The sequence below is a fragment of the Mus caroli genome, unplaced genomic scaffold (assembly GCF_978045245.1).
Source record: "Mus caroli unplaced genomic scaffold, Mus_caroli_1 scaffold_10, whole genome shotgun sequence".
NCBI lineage: Eukaryota > Metazoa > Chordata > Mammalia > Rodentia > Muridae > Mus > Mus caroli.
The window spans coordinates 70,578,172-70,592,801 of record NW_028227265.1 but is presented as its reverse complement, the minus strand read 5'-3'; the positions used below and the strand labels follow the sequence as shown (position 1 = coordinate 70,592,801).

At 36.5% G+C, this 14,630-nt stretch overlaps 1 pseudogene; it reads left to right on the top strand.

Moving 5' to 3' along the window:
- Nucleotides 1-13,320: 13,320 nt before the first annotated feature.
- Nucleotides 13,321-14,077, top strand: LOC110299555 (D-3-phosphoglycerate dehydrogenase pseudogene; annotated as a pseudogene).
- Nucleotides 14,078-14,630: the final 553 nt, after the last annotated feature.

Sequence of the window (14,630 nt, the reverse complement as noted above, 5' to 3'; positions counted from 1 at the left end):
TTAACAATCCACCTTTTCATTTGTCTCCTGCTTCAGGAGCATAAGCTCAAAGCAGCCACAAATATTTCTAATAGCTTTTGTTAAAATTATTCACAGCCCAAGACCCAGGTTCACTTGGTCAGCATATGCTCATACTCTCGACAAAGAGTCTTGAAATTATACTAGATATCACAGAATATTAAAGTCGTAGAAGACTGTGAGTTACATTGGAAAGACTCACCATCACATCAGTGGGGTGGCCTATGTAACAGGCTTAGTCAAAGCACAAGAGGATACTTTACTCATCCACTTATTATGATCTCATTGCCCATTGATCTACAATATATTAAATATCATAAAATACTGAATAATTTTACGTAGCTATTACCATTACACTCCTATTGTAGCTCTTCTGTGCACACTCAAAGGTCTACCTGTATATGTTGTCTCTGGTTGTCCTTGAATATAAATGTCTAGTATTGTTCATTTTATCCAATTGAATGTGTGATTGAATTAGTTAAAACTTATTTTCAAGTCACCTCTTCTTTCTTTGGTAGCAATGATGATAACAAATTTTGTGAATTTATATAAAAAAAATATATAGACACGTTTTAATCGTATCTGTATGCCCATAGGAACACAGACAACTCACAAGAGAAAAACCTTGACTGCTACTGAAAAAAACAACTACCCATCGCTATTAAGGTTGTGGGCTAGAAGGAGAACCTACTCAACACCTTTCTAAATCAATATAATACCTAATTATATTCTAAGTAAATGTCTTTATACCTTCAAGATAAGTGTGGCAGTCAATCCTCATCAACGGAACTTCTGTTTGCAACACATAGATACTATTAGAAAAAAACATAACCAATTAAACTGCAAAATTGTGAAGCCAAATTCCAGTGGATATATTTACAAAACAACTCCTGTGTTTAAGGCTAAGGGAATGTTGTGTGAGATGAGGTTGGGAGATTGTGAGAGCCAGAGACTCACTGAGTTTGCTATGAGATTGTGTCTGCCTCCTTCTAATGTTAGGAGATCCAACACCCATAAATTCTCATGAACATGACTGCATAAATATGAGCTGAGCAAGGACAACAATAGACATGTCAGAGTAGATGGGACAAGCTCATTCATACCTGCCCAAACTTTCAAAAAGTACTACAGGCAAGTAAAGAATGCAGAAATTGGGAGAAAGAGTCTTCTTTCTGAAAGAGAATAACAATTCATTATTCATTATCAATATCCAGCCCTGAAAACATACATAAAGTTATCATAGTAAAGACAGAGTAGGTTATTCTTAGGAATATGTACATAACATATACATGTACACATGCAGTGACAACGAATAAAGAGAGAGACCATGACATTGAAAAGGAGCTTGGAAGAGTAAATTAGAGATGCAGAGGAAAGAAAGAAAAGGTACACAGATATAATAATATAGTCTCTCAATTAAATATAAAAGTGAACCCAGTCATTCACTGTGGACTCTCAGAGCTATTGCATAATTGAACTATCATATTTCTAAACTTTTTACAGAACAATAGTTTACTCTGACCTATTCACAAACAAGCATAAGCCATTTTTTCCCTAGGAGGGAAAGAAAATGACTTTTCCAACCAGATTTACTACAGAGCATTAAACATTTTAAAATCCATTAACATAAACTATATTCACTACAAATTTAATGTGTTTCCTTAAACATCCCAATCTTGGTTTTGTAATAAAATGTAAAAATACCTTTGTTATGCTTAAAATTGTGTAGACCTTTACATTTTCCAATGTGGTTATTGTGCATATGAGGATTGGTGCATGCAGGGGCCAAAGCACAGGAGTCCCTGAAGCTGGATTACAGACAGTTGTTAGCCAGCAATCCTGTGTACTGGAATTCATCTCAGTTCTTCTGGATGAGTGTTATGTGCACACAATCCCAGAGACATCTCCCCAGCATTAATTTAATATTTTTCATTATTTTATAATTTTATTTTTCATAATATTTTAACTCAGATTTTCGTATTTTCTGAATAATTACTGTCACATGTTTATTTTCAAAAGAATATTAGTTTTAAAAATCAACACAAAACAAAACCAGCAAGGTAATTCAGTGAGTACAGATGTTTGATGTTTTCCACGGGTCTCCTGGGAAAGCTAAGAGGTTTGGGCGGCCCTCTCACAGGGCAGGTGGCCAGGATCTGGGTCTCCTCAGCTACAGTAACAACACCTATACCTGCAGCAGCTTGACATGGGTGATGGCAGACATGAAGAGATCTGTAGTGATGGCAGCAACAGAAGAAGCAACAGCAGGGGTGTGACCTTGGCCTAGCAGGCAGGTCCAAGGTCCAGGAATGAATGCATCTGGAGAGAGAACACTTCCCCAAAGTGAAACAGTAAGTTACTCTCAGACTCTCAGTGAAACAACTTGTGCCCTTTATTCTATGTGGATAGAGACTATGTAAACATTGGGAGGTAGAGGGGGATCCCGGAATAGATGCTTCCCATTTGCTTATATGATATGCTAGTGATGCTTTATTTGTAAGGGGATATAGCTTCAAGTGTTTTCTCTGTGACTAATTGTCATGGTCCTCTCAGTTGGGTGTCTTAAGTGTTACAGAGCAGGTAGAGTGAGGCAGGGAGATAGACCCACTCCTACAATTCTCAGTTCTGAGATTCACAGGATCAACCTTGCCAGTTCTGTCTGGTAGCATGATCCACTTGGTTCACAAATGTTTGTTGCCAAACCTGACTACCTGTTTTATTCCTAGAATGTATGTGGTGGAAGGAAAGCACTGGTTCTGGTTCCTGTATGTTGCTGTCTTAGATCCAGACATGCACTGTGGTATTCATATATTCTCTCTCTCTCTCTCTCTCTCTCTCTCTCTCTCTCTCTTTCTCTCTCTCTCTCTCTCTCTCTCTCTCTCTCTGTGTGTGTGTGTGTGTGTGTGTCTGTCTGTCTCTCTCTGTCTGTCTCTCTCTGTCTCTGTCTCTGTCTCTCTCTCTCTCTCTTTCTCACACACACACACACACACACACACACAAGCTTACATGCTCACATACACAGGAGTATAATTTTTAAATAGTATTAGGAATGAAACAAGCAAAGAAACAAAGCAATAGAAGACTTATTTCCCATATGAATCAAGATGGCTCTCAGCATCACTAAACAATTCTTTTTTTTCCTCTTCTGCAAGACTTGAAATGTCATCATCACATGCTGCATGAGTTGTTTTTATCATTAGCATCACAAGCAACAAGGACTTGACATCCCACTTTGTCTGTTTTCACTTTCTATCTTATCTTTATTAAAGGCAAATGGGATTTTGATCAAATGTGATATGCTGCCTCCTAGAGATTTCAGCACACTTCTTATCAATCATTATGAACACTTGATGGTAGGATCTTGTTAGAACTCTCTACTCCAAGATATCACATATTATTTTAATTTATAGGCTTCATTTTTAACAGTGCGGGTCTATGCTTGTAAAAGTACACATTCTATGATATATCCAGAGAACAAACTTTGTGGACTTTGATTTTTCTCTTCCACCATGTGGATTCAGGAGATCTATCTCATATCATCAGGCTTAACTGTAAGTGTCTTTTTTTTTAAAAAAAAAATGGACATTTTATTTGTTTACATTTCAAATGTTAGTCCCTTTCCCAGTTTCTCCTCTGCAAACCCCCTATCCCATCCTCCCTTAACCTGCTTATAGAAGGGTGCTGCCCCATCCACCCACCCACTCCTGCCTCACTGCCCAAGCACTTCTCTACACTGGGGCATCAAGCCTTCACAGGAACAAGGACTGCTCCTCACATTGATAGCAGATAAGGCCCATTCAACTCCTCCAATCCTTCCCTAACTCCTCCATTGGGGTCCCTGTGCTCAGTTCGATGGCTGGCTGTGAGCATCGCATCTGTATTTGTCAGGACACAGCAGAGCCTTGCAGGAGCCTTGTATCAGGCTCTTGTCAGCAAGTACTTCTAGACATCAGCAATAGTGTCTGGGGTTGGTGTCTGCATGTGGGATGGATCACCAGGTGGGGCAATCCCCAGCAAAATTCCAACTCAATTCTTCATAAAGTTAGAAAGAATAATTCTCAAATTCATTTGGAATAACAAAACACCCAGGAAAGTGAAAACTTTTCTCCACAATAAAAGAACATCTTGGAGAATGACTATCCCTGACCTCAAGCTGTACTACAGAGCAATAGTCATAAAAACTGCATGGTATTGGTACAGAGATAGACAGGTAGGTCAATGGAATAGAATTGAAGACTCAGAAATGAAACCTCACACCTATGATCAGTTGATATTTGACAAAGAAGCTAAAAACATTCAGTGGAAAAAAGACAGCATTTTCAACAAATGGTTCAACTGGCAGTTAGCAAAAGAAAGCACAGCAAACTCTTTTATTCCATATCCTATTTAGGGTATAATGGACAAATGAACTGTTATTTAAGTTTGAGACTCACGACTATTCATTAAAATAATGTGATATGTCATATAATTAGGATATTCTATTAGTCAATGTAGATAAGAGAGAGAGAATTTCTAAGTTAGTGGAGAATGGAAAAATATATCTATATGTATGAAACATTAAAGACACATACAATTGATTTAGCACCTAAACACTGAGGTTACTGTGAGATAAAATAAACTTAGCAGCCTGTGTTTAAGAGATTTAAATTTTTCTCATAAATTAGTTAAAAAAAAATACAACACCAAGTAAAAGTGCTACCATAGTAATATTGGAGGCGTTTTAATCCTATTATACTAGACATAAGTTGTTTAGTATATTGCTGTCATCAAGGACAATTTTATAGGCACTTGCGTACTGCAGAAAACTGAACAACACATCAATACACACAGTCCCGGACAACCATAATTCTAATGACTTCTGTGGGCATTGTTCTGAATATTACTGTGAAATAAGTTATTTTGGAAGATTTATGTAACTAATGAATAAAGTAGCAAGAAATAAATTAGAGCGTAGCTCAGGATATTCCAACTTAGCAAAATAATTTCTGATCATATATCCAAGCTGCTCCTTTCTGTATCTATAACCCCTATAATTAATTAATTCTCACATTATATGACAATTGGGAGGGAAGAATTAGGCTAATTATTTTAATCCTTATTTCAATGTTTACCAGGCTAATCTATAATAATACAGCAAGTTTCTGCGCATCAATTATACATATAATGTTTTCTTTCCAGAGGCATTATTGTTGTCAAACTGTGGTTTGTGTCTCAGCTTTCATTCATGGAATTGTCTAGTAGCCTTGATTTTAAGAACATTTTAATACTGATCACTGGGAAAAGACATGAATGGAACTCCCTTAGATGAAGGATATTTATATAAACTTACTTTTCATTTTAAAAGTCAACATAAAAAATATATTTTCACATTTACAAGGGTATTTTTTTTTATTTTTCATTGAAAGTAGATTTTTTCCCCAGTACATATACTGATTATGGTTTTTATTCCCCCCAGCTTCTTCAACATCCTCCATCCATTCCCTTCCATCCGAATCCTCTCTACTTAGACAACAAACTGGCATATACATAATGGTAATAAAATAAGATAAAACAAAATCAAAACAACAAAACAATATCTGGGATAAGACAAAACAAACAAACAGAAGAAATGGAGACAGAGGAGGGGAAACGTAGAAAACACATAGAGCTTCAGGGTGATTTTTATAATTTTTAAATTTCAATTTCTCTATTAATATTTTCAGAAGTTAGAAAATGGCTTTCCTTTTGAGGATTACTTTATTTAAAGTAGCATATGCTTACATACTTCTCTCTCTCTCTCTCTCTCTCTCTCTCTCTCTCTCTCTCCATATATATATATATATATATATATATATATATATATATATATATATATGTAATTTCCAGTCAGGAATGAAGAGTATTTATGCCCTTTATAGGATAGATTGCATAACAATAAATAAGCTATTTTACTCTTCAATTTAACTATAAATACTTTAATTACACTGTCCTGCAAGTGACAATCAATCCTCAAATATGATTTTACATAGTGAATTTTTAGTCTTCTGCTTTCCCCCAGCACTTTCTAAAGTTATTGTCTGTTTTCCTTCTCAAAGTTCATTGACTCACAATCGACTATTTACATGTGAAGAATGCAAACTATATATTTAAATTTTTTGTAATGTCCTTTGAGATTCTACTGTGAGCAATATTCGTAATAATGAGAAAAGCAATCTGTAAAGAAATTTATCGTCAATCTATGGGTTTTTTTTTTCCTTTTCTGTAGCTACAGTGAAGTTTATATGAGAATTATTTCAGAGACCATTCTCAACATGAATTTTGATGTTAGAAAAACAAGAGGCATATGTCCTCTGCCTGTTACCTTTGGCTGAAGTCCTAAGTAAAAATAGAAAATAGGAAAGAATCTTGAGGTGACCACATTGTAACTGTAGCCTGCAAATGAGATGATCATGTGGCTAACAGTGCTTTCTTATAATGACCTGATGGATCAAATGTAGGAAAGTCATTTCAAAACTCAGCACAGAATCAATACTGACTTCTTTCAGAAAGTTTTCAAAGTCAATGTGGACTTAATCTAAGATTTCTGAGGTTTTGTTTTTTTTTTTTTTCTTTGTGTGTGTGTGTGTTTTCTACGCCTCAGGTTTCAGCAGTTTGATAATTATGAGCTACATAATTCATGATTATTTCTAATTAGCCATCTGGCTTAGGCTTACAAAAATTCATAGTATATTTAATTTTTCAATTGAATTCACTTCATGAGACGTATGAAACTGTATACTTCATCTATCTACTTCAGCAACTTCTATATCAGTTTAGAGTAAGTGGAGTATTTTAAACTATATTTCTTGGAATAGAAACTGTAATTGCTTTTCTTTTGTACATATTTATGCAATAAACTTGAATTTCTGAATTACATAAAAATGAGGTGTTGTTCTTGAACACAAATTGTTAACCAATGACCTAAGCAATAGGCTGAAAGCAGAAAAAGAAAATAGTTCATATCACACACTGCGGTTACTGAACTTTCACTCTTCATTGGAACAGTTTGAGGCAGAAATACGATTTAAATCTCAAAACTAAAGAAACTTATATTTTCTCTTTGAAATATGACTGATATCAATAAAGATAATTATATTGAACCAATTGTTTTAACCTAGAAATATCAAGATGCTTCACTGTCATTATTTCACAATATTTGTGTACCATATACTGCAGGGTTCTTGCTATTAACGATAAAGAGGACTGATAGAATGTTTACTTAAAGTAACATTTGTGTGTGTGTGTGGAAAGTGTAGGGTTTAAGAAAACACTGTCCTTCCCTGGTCAAGGTCAAAATCATCCTAATGAGAACAATAATCTAAATAGTTCCACATGCTGATTGTGTCTTCTATACCCAGTCATATATGTATCTATGCATTAATATTGTACTTGCCAAATCAAACCATAGATAAAAATGGTGATTGTGTTGAAGTACAAATTCCAGGTTTTGAATGTTTTTCCTCTTTTAGTCTACACCAGTTTCCCATGTTTCCTACAAAATATTATATTAAATTTTTGAGATAATAGCATCATTAGAAAATTTATATCATTTATTGAGTATGAAGAAAACATACAAATTAAAAATGTTTATGTTCTCAAGTACAGCTACAAAGCAAAGGCCTGTTGAGACTTACATTATAGCAGACGCAGGTACAACTTATCAACCCAAATTATTTTGAAATCTTGAGGTGTTACTTCGCAATGGATGTGGAAACTATCAATAAATGTATCAGTGCAATCATACAACATTTGGAAATTTTCTTTTCAAAATCGTTCTTTATTGCCTGTCTATTTGGCTGTACACTCACACACCTATTTGTGCACACAGAACAGCATACATGTGGAGGTGAGAGCACAATGTTCACAAATCAGTTCATATTATGTGCAACGTGGGATGCGTGCATGGAACTCACATCCTCGGGCACACTGGGCCCATCCCCGTGTCTGCGGATCCTTCTCTCCAGCCCTAATTTTTTACTACTAGATTATGTTCTCTCACAGTTCATGTACAGCTAAGTTATAAATAGTACTTACATCTATTGTAACTATATTACCTACTGGCAGCATTTATAAATGTTATACATTTTTATACCGTATTTTATCTTTCCTTGTGGTAGGCATGATAATCTATAAAGGTCTGGATGTATAGAAAAAGGTCAGTAATTATTCCCATATTAACTTATCGATTCTATAAAATCTGATGAAGTAGGCATATGTGCTTTTGAGTTCACATTTTACTTTGACAATAGCAATGGTTTGTATTATATAAGGTGCTTAATTTGTAACATGAAATTAAATTTGAGCAAATTTTAGAGTTCTCCTTCAATTTATTCTATTGAAGAAATGCATAATATGGTACTACATCCTAATTGTGATTGTTTTCCCAAAAACATTATACATGCCTTGGTTATTCTAGGAAAAGTTTTCAGATAGAATTTTTTCTTTTTTTCTTTGTGTCATTTAACATCTGCAATTTTTCCTTTTGGTGGTCTAATAGGCATCAAATCTTCTAAGACACAATAATCCACCCTCAAAGCTGTTTCTTCTTTACAAGCCATGTTCAATCTTTCAGACCAAGTGGAGGACCACTTAAAGCAGGGAATCAATCTTGCTTTTCACTGAACTAAGGGCTCAAGTGTCAAAACTTATGTTGCCATCAGTAAGCTGTCAATTTGTCACTGGCTGGATACTTTTTACTCCATTGTGCTGGTTTCAGGACAATCAATTTGCAAAGAGTTATATCCTGGCTCCTGAGTCTGTAATTATCGTGATTTACTATCAGCATGGAGAAAATGTTTACAGTTATTCCTTTCAAGGCACCACAGTGAGACCCAGGTTACTAAGATGACTTGTTCAAAAAGGGAGTGGTCGGTTGCGAGCTCCCTTTAATTCATCAAGGACCCCAACAACTCCTTAGTTTAAGTTCTGCCTTGTGAATATCTGAAGCTAACCATGAATTTCATAAAATGAAATGAAGTAACATCACCCATTTCTTTTGTCTCAGTATTTCATCTCAGCTTAGGGGAACAGTTTGGGGGAGTCAGCTCATTCTTGTCACCCTAGAGAATGAGTACAGTGCTCGTGTCTTCGTAGAGACAGCAATCACCCTTACTGCCTGAGCAACCTTTCTGGCTCTGATATTTAAATAAAATTAGTCAGCTTCTATGTTCAGGATACAATTGATTCATTTTAAAAATTTAATTTTCTCGAGATTTAAGTGGATACTCATACTAATAGGCTGATATCCATTCTGTTCACAATCATGTTGACCTTCTTAAAAGTACACTTTCTCAAGTTAATTTGACATATTAAATATAAATACTGGCTGTGTCTGAATTCAAGGTCATTACCAAAATACTTAATCCTCATTTGTATTTACACTTCAAGTAATGTTAAATAACTAACATAGAGTTTATAGTTTCCCCTATCTTTGCAAAGATAGAAATATATTTTCTGACCTGTAAAAATTGTATATATCAGAATCATTCTTTTAGCTCTTTGTACAGCCATAAGTTTTGCTTCCAGTGGTAAAGACAGAACATTATGCAATAAGATAATGCATGAAGCACTAAGACTAAAAGTTATAATTAAAATGAATTTATATAATCATGCTATCATTTTCTAACTTTGTCTAGACATTTTCACATGCCATTTTAAGAGTTCAAATTTCAGAAATATATTCATTAACTAAATTGTTAATTTTATAATTATTTATTTACTTATCCCATCAGTGTTTTGTCTGCATGAATATCTGTGTGAGGGTGTCAGACTTCCTGGACCTAGAGTTATAGTTGTTGAGCTGTTATGAGGGTGCTAGGAAGTGAAACTAGGTCCTCTAGCAGAGCAGTCAATGCTTTTAACAACTGAACCATCACTCCAGCCTTTAAAATACTAATTTTGTCAGTTGGAATTTAATTTAATACAAGATTTTTGTAAGTACATGTAAACATTGTGAAATTAGCTATCACCTAATGCTTTACAAATAATACAGTGACTTCCAGAGCATTTTGGCATAGTTTTGCCCACCAAGCAATTTAACTAGAGAAATTATCTCATATGGTAATATTTCTGAATTTTCTTTTTGATTCAACAAATTAATGAAAGATATTTGCATCTAAAGCCAAATGTTTCTGGGAAAACTAATATATATTTCATGATAATCTAATGTTTTCAGACCACAATGTGTGTGTGTGTGTGTGTGTGTGTTGGGGGGAGGGATGCAGTAATGTTATCAAATAACAAGATTTTATTTTTCCAATTTGGGGGTTTATGTTTTTAAAAGTATTGATAACTACTCTAATTTTAAGTAAATAAATGTATTTACTAAAATATTCAAATAGTAGAAGATAAAATTCTCACATATAAAAATAGGATCTTATGTTAGTTATAATAATGGTTTATTTCATCAGGTATGGACAGGGACAGGAGAGATGGACAGATAACCACTAAAATGAATGGACATCTGCAACTGACTAGGGTGAGGAGGAGGGAGACATCTTTGGGACAAAACAGAGACCTGGAATAAGGGAGGCACCCCAGAATCAATGAGAATGACCTTAGCTGTGAATCACTCCATTAGGAACCACCATTAGGAAGAGACCACCTCCTATAGCAAGGCAGGAACCCCAGTGGAGTGATAAAGTCACCAAGCCACCAACAAAACTTTCAACCCAAAATTTATCCTTTGTTCAAGAAACGCTGACAAGGGATGGAGCAGAGACTGTGGGAATGGCCAACACCAACATGAGATCCATCACATGGGCAATCCCTGACACCATTAATAATACTTTGTTATGTTTGCAGACAGTAGCATGTTGTTTTTTGTGAGGATCAACCCAGTAGCTGACTTAGAGAGACACAGACACCCACAGCCAAACAGTGGATAGAACTTGAGGACTCCTATGGAAGAATGGAAGGAAGAATCGTGGACCCCAAAAGGGATAGGAACTCCACCAGAAGACCGACAGAGTTAACTACCTGAACCTTTGAGGTTCTCGGAGTCTGAACCACCAACTAAAGTATATACACAGACTGGACCTAGGCCTCCCCACACAATATGTAGCAGATGTGAAGCTTGATCTTCATGAACAATGGGAGCAGGGGCTATCTCAAAACATGTTGCATGTATGCTCTTCTAGTTAGGCTGACGTGTCTAACCACAGTGGGAGAGGAAGTGCCTAGACTCCCAGAGACTTGAAGGTGCAGGGTGGCAAGATACCTTGGGGGGCCTCCCACCCACTAAAAGGAGAGGGAGGGGGTGGAGGAAGGATTGTGAAAAGAGATGACCATGAGCAGGGATGGGAGAGAGGGCAGTGAACAGGATGTAAAGTGAATAAGTAAAAAAAAAAAAAAAAAAAAAATAAGTTAAATTAAAAAAAGTAATGATTTATCTCTAGGTTCTAATGATTGTTATTTTCAACTGTAAAAGTTCCATATGAAAAAGTTATAAGCAGAGAATGTTAATATAATCATACTCAGATGGTGATTATTGCAAGATTATTTTTAAAATATGTTTCCAATTCTATATAAAAATAATTTCTAGAATAATGCTCATGAAATGCTTGGAGTACAAGTTATTGAATGTAAATGGATACATTTGAGCATAGTCACATTCTTGTCAGGTACAAGTGGCTTCCAAATACTTAGCAGCCTGCATAATAACATTTCATTCCATAAAGGGAAGGTGTGCTTAGAACTTTGCGATAACAATCAAGGACAATGGGCTGAAAGGAAAGAAACAGAAAAGTATAAATTAAGTTGCAGATTTGATGCCCATAAATCATTTTTATGATTTAATGCTTAGTAAAAATAGCTATATATTTTCTACAAAAATAAAACCCACTTTTCACTCTTAATATGTAATAATATTCTCCAAAGGCATGGCAAAATGAAAGAGAAAATCTTTAAAGGAATTAATCAGAAATGTCATAGAATATGTACACAATATTTATATAACAAAAGTAACCTCTTTGAGCTTTGAAATTTGCCTGCATCATTTTTCAGAAAATGTTGAATTTTTACTTTAAACCCATCAGCTAAAGTTTTAAACTAGGCTTTAAATGTCTGTGTAAATTTCAGAAGCATACATCTAGATACGGCACTGGTTATTTATAACAGCATATAACTCTCCTAAATATATTTGGTCTCTGATTGACTAGAAAATTGAAATTGCTCAGGACAGTCAGTTGAAACTTTCATGTAAAAATTAAATGAAGTCCTGGTATTGAACATTCTTGTCTTCTAACACACCCAATTTGCCTTTGTTGACAAAGAAATCAATTTAAATCTGTTTCTTCAATAGTATTCATAGTTAATAGCAACTTCTTTATAGAAAGTACATATATGATATGCATTATATGCATATTTATGTAATAATAACTAGGTGATATATATCTTAAATCCAGTCAATATGGAAACAAAGAGTTAACAGCTATGGCATTTTAATTTTCTTACATTGAACTGACATCTAATAATATGTACACTATTGCTAATTTTTCATTAAAAGAATATTTAATGCTGTAAATAGTCCTCTATACGAAAACTAGAAAAATCACCTTCCTCATGACACTGGGAATAACGAAGACTGGAATACTCTCTATGTACATATGTGTGCACACAAATGCATACACACATTAAAGGAAAATGTACGTGTGTTTTCTGGATACTGGTTAAATAATGGCTTCTATCAGTCACAGGAGCCAGCCCTGCCTGCAGTTTCCTGAGCTAAGTGCTTCTGCCCACACAGAGCAACTAAGGCCTGGCTCCACCAATGGCCTTCACAAATCTGTGCAAAGTACTCATCAGTGACAGCCTGGCGCCCTGCTGCTGGGAGATCCTGCAAGATGGAGGGCTGCAGGTGGTGGAGAAGAAGAACTTGTGGAAGGAGGAGCTGATAGCCAAACAGCAGGACTGTGAAGGCCTTATCCCCTGGTCAGCTACTAAGGTCACTGCTGATGTCATCAGTGCAGCAGAGAAGTTTCAGGTGCTGGGAAGGGCTGGTACATGTTGGAAACCGACCTGTGGCTCACATGAACTGGGTTTCACCTGGGAGGCAAACCAGGGCTGAAAAGAGAGGGGAACTAGGCAGATGAGAGAAATGGAACCAAGACAAGGTTCCTGATCAAGGCTCAAATGTCAGAGGAGCTGCACTGCAGGTGGCCCCGACTCAGTGGCTTAAGGTCTGAACTAGCCTGCCTAGACTGGAGGAGGTTACAGGTACAGGCGCGGACAATGTGGATCTGGATGCTGCCACGAGGAAGGGCATCCTAGTCATGAATACCCGCAATGGAAACAGCCTCGGTGCTCCTAGCCCAGAGTCGCTGAGGGGAGGAAATCGCTGTCCAGTTTGTGGACATGGTGAAGGGGAAACCTCTAACATGGGTCAAAAATGCCCAGGCCCTTACCAGTGCCTTCTCTCCACACATGGAGCCCTGGATTGGTCTGGCAGAAGCACTGGACATGCTGAGGTATGCCTGGGCTGGCTCCCCTAAAGGGATCATCCACGTGGTTACACAAGAAATATCTCTGAAGAATGTTGGGACCTGCAAGAGCCCTGAAGTCATTGTTGGTCTTCTGAGAGAAACGTCCAAGAAAGCAGACATGAACTTAGTGAACCCTAAGCTACTGGTGAAAGAGACTGACCTCATGTCACCACCTCCCATAGCCCTGGGATCCTATAGGAGCAGGGCAGCGGGGGAATGCCTCCTGACTTTGGTCATGGCAGGTGCTCCGTACCAAACTGTCGGCTTGGTCCAGGGAACCGCACCAATCCTACAGGTGTTCAACAGATCAGTCTTTAGGCCAGAGGGGCCACTATATGCAGGGACCAACTCCTGCACATGTTCCATGATGAGCCCTCCAATCCTGTAATGCTTCCCACTATGATCCGCCTTCTGGCAGAGGCAGGTGTATAGCTGTTGTCCTACCAAACCTCCAAGGTATCTGATGGAGAGATCTGGCACATCATGGCCTCTCCTCCCTACTGCCCAGCCTGGAAGAGTGGAAGCAGTGTATATCTGAGGCTTTCCAGTTGTGCTTCTGACCCTGGAGCTCAGCAATCCCAGCACTTCAGGTTCTTCTGAAAAAACCTGCTCACTGTGACCTAAAGGGGGAGGGGATCACAGAACCAGGGCACCTGCCTGAACTAATATCTCGTAAAGAATCTAACTCAAAAAAAAAAAAAAAAAAGATGGCTTCTAGCTCTTTGAAATGCAATGATGAATATAATTATTTTGTATAAAAATTAATCTGATGCATAATTAGATAGCATTGTATTCATTATATTTTATAGTAAACAATTTTGTAATAGTATCCATATATGTGCATGTGTGTGTATGTGTATGTAAAAATATATTATATCTCCATGATAAAGCTAAATAAACTGATGGGAAAATGTGTGCAAATGTCCTTTGATTGTCCCTAGTTTCATGTACAAATTGACATATATAAATGAATGTCCTTAATATTAAAAGGCTTCTACAAACTCTTAAAACTCCGTTTCTGTCATTTGCCCATTTCATCCTCTCAGTTTACCTATCAGTCAGTCCTTTTGGTGTTCTTTGGTACAACAGGCATTCTATTAATTTGTGTATTCC